Raw genomic sequence first — 3,193 nt, forward strand, 5'->3', positions numbered from 1 at the left:
CTCCTGGCTGGGGTCCTGGTTTCCTCCCTCGGGAGGGCGGCTGGGTTCCTCCACAGGCTCGGAGCGGGGTCAGGTGGACGAAAAGGGGCAGAGGCCAAGGTTGAGGTTTGAACCCTCTCTGGGCGGGGCGGAACCCTTGTGTGGGGACCATGTTGGAGGTAGGAACAGGCCCCGCGCGAGGTTGAGGATTAGGACGCATCCCATAGGATGCTCACCAGAAACTTTTCTACCTGCATCTGACCTCTTCCGAGACAGTTTCTTTTGGCCAACAGGAGAATCCACTAGGAAATGTGCGACAGTCTCATTCCAAAAATAATCTGGGCCTCTGGACTTTTGATTACCACCATTCTGGATACTTCCGAAACACCCATCCTGCCTCTGACTAATCCTAGCAGTTTCACCGGCCAACGGAAAGGAGCTGAGAAAAGTTAGAAGGTTCCCACTATGCTTTTGGTAATCACTGGTAATTGCTTGTTGGGGCTTAGGGTTCTATTAGCAACCCACTTGCACCTTTTCCGTGGACTGTTTCTCTAGCCCTCTGTTTCTGCTGAGTGCCCTGGGCCCCTAAGCAGAGGAAGATGAGCTGAAGTCTTGATTTTCTTTTCTCATCTCAGGTTACATACAGCCTCAACAGCTCTGACAATTCTTCCCTGCTACCTACCAAGAGTCAGAGTAGTTTTGGAGGCTCCCCTTATACATCGTGAGGGACTCCTTTACCAGCTGTGGGCAAGCAGTATGTGTTACTGGTTTGTTTTTACATGTAGCAAATCACCCAGTAACCTACTAGCTGAACTCAAGTTATCAAAAGCTTTCTGTGGGTGAAGGTGGTACAGTTCAGTTGCGCTGACTGATTTCTCTTGGTCAAAGTAAGTCCTCAGACCAACTCACATAAAACGGGAAACAAAGACTTGATCAATTTAGGAATGACTTCAAAGAACTTGTGAGTTAGTAATCCACTACAAGATAGGCTAGGCTTTGTCAAGGGGCTGGATCTTGATTCCGCACCTATATCTGTCCAGTGGCTCCTGAGACCCTGAGCTTACTTCAGGGTCTCTCTCAAATGAGGTTCAGGAGGTAATGGTAGGAGACACTGTACGCAAACAGTACAATTGGGTGAAAAGAAATGGCACTATTAAAGACAAATTCAAAATGAAAGTTTTAGGACAGCAACTACAAAGCAATGGAATATATAAATTTCAAGTGTCAAGATTAAATCATTCCAGTGAAACGTAATCAAGGGAAGAGGAAGCACAATGAGACAAACGAGGTATCAGAGATGATTCCAAATTTATTGCTAACTGCATTACATAAAATGGACTAAATGTTCCAGATAAAAGAAAATTGTTAGTCCAAAGTTTTCAAGTACTCAGATATTTTAAATCTCTAGCTAAAATATGTATAAAAAGACATCTGGGCACCAAAGGTAGCTCAGTGGAAGAGCAAATGGTTAGCATGCCTAAGTCCTTGGTTTAACCCCATCACCCAAAACAAAGAATAAGAAAGAAAATAAAACCAATTCAATGTGGCCATACAAATACCTAACAATTAATGGAACAGAAACATAATAAAATGATTAAAATTCTCTTCCCCCCCCCAGTACTGGGGACTGAACCCAGGGCCCTTGTGCATGCTAGGCAAGCACTCTACCACAAATGACATTCCCAGCAAAAGGGTTAGTTTTCAAGATTACAAGAAAAATCACAAACCTGGCTTAGAAAAGTCAGTGATAGTCAGTGGTAGTGCACTCACTGACTACACAAAGGCACTGGGTTGACTCCCCAGCACCACAATCAAAAAAAAAAAATCACAAAACAGAACACTTTCTGTCAAGACAAACACAAGAGAAAGAATGCACAAATTGTTCCAGAATGCAAAAGAGGCCTAAAATTATACAACCAGAAATGTTAAAAATATAACTAAAAATATATAAATTTTTGCTGCACACATTAGCATGCTTAGGAAAATATACTCAAAATGCTTTATGATTTTAGAAACCTAAGTTTTTGTATTACCATAAAAGAAATTGAGCAAATAGCTTAAAATCACAGAAATGGGATACCTAAGAAGATAGTTACTCTAAATCTGGCTAATATGAACAAGTTACAATTTGAGGACAAATGGGGAAAACAACCCTGTGAGGTATGATACTGTCAGAAAGTTCATTTTTAAAATTTTAATGGTACTGGTTCCTGAACTCAAGGCCTTGCACATGAGCTTTCTACCTCTGAGCTACATCCATACATCTTGGGGCGGGAGGTGCTGGAGACAGCACCCAGGACCTCCTGAATGCTAAGCAAATGCACTACCATGGAGCTACACGCTTAGCCCCTCCCTATTTGGTGGTACCCAAGGCTTTCATACTAAGTTACATCCCCAGACCTTTTTTTAAAAAAAAATTTAGGGCTGGGGATGTAGCTTAAGCACAAGGACCCAAGTTCGATCCCTGGTACCAAAAACAAAACAAACAAAAATAAAAAAAATTTATGTTGAGACAGGGACTTGCTAAGTCACTAATTTGCCAAGCCTAAGCTTGAATTTGCAATCTGTTTGCCGCAGCCTCCCAGAGTACTTGGTATTACAGGGGTATACTGCATGGCTTTTTTGTTTTTAATATAAGTAAACTTACTTGCTGATGTTACTTAAATATCTACAAAAGGCTTTAATAGCACATTAGTAAACCTAATCAGTAAGGATGTCCAAGTTGAATTTATCTAGGAATCCATAGTTAACATTAGGAAATAAAGAATAAAAATCAATAATGGCCACATTTAAGTCTTTTAATTCATGCATAAATTCAAATATTTATTATGTATTATGGCCCAGTTGCAATTCTAGGTAGAGTCACAGTGAATGAGTATGATTATGACAAAGGGCCTGGTGTGATGGTGCACATCTACAATCCCAGCACTTTGGAGACTGAGGCAGGAGGATTGCTGTGAGTTCAAGGTTGGCCTGAACTACATAGTGAGGTCCTGTCTCAAAAAAAGTAAAAAATAAAAAAATCACGCAGAGAAAGCAACTAAATCCAAAAGGAATTAAGCCCCATAAATTACGATATTGGGAAACATCTAACTATCAAAATTGTGTATTTAAAAAAAAAATCTAGCCAGGGAATTAGCTCAGAACCTGCCTTACATGAACAAAGTCCCGAGTTCAATCCCCAGTACCAAAAAAAAAAAAAAAAAAAAAAAAA

This window comes from Fukomys damarensis, unplaced genomic scaffold (assembly GCF_012274545.1).
Source record: "Fukomys damarensis isolate Sample0158 unplaced genomic scaffold, DMR_v1.0_HiC HiC_scaffold_37, whole genome shotgun sequence".
Taxonomy (NCBI): Eukaryota; Metazoa; Chordata; class Mammalia; order Rodentia; family Bathyergidae; genus Fukomys; species Fukomys damarensis.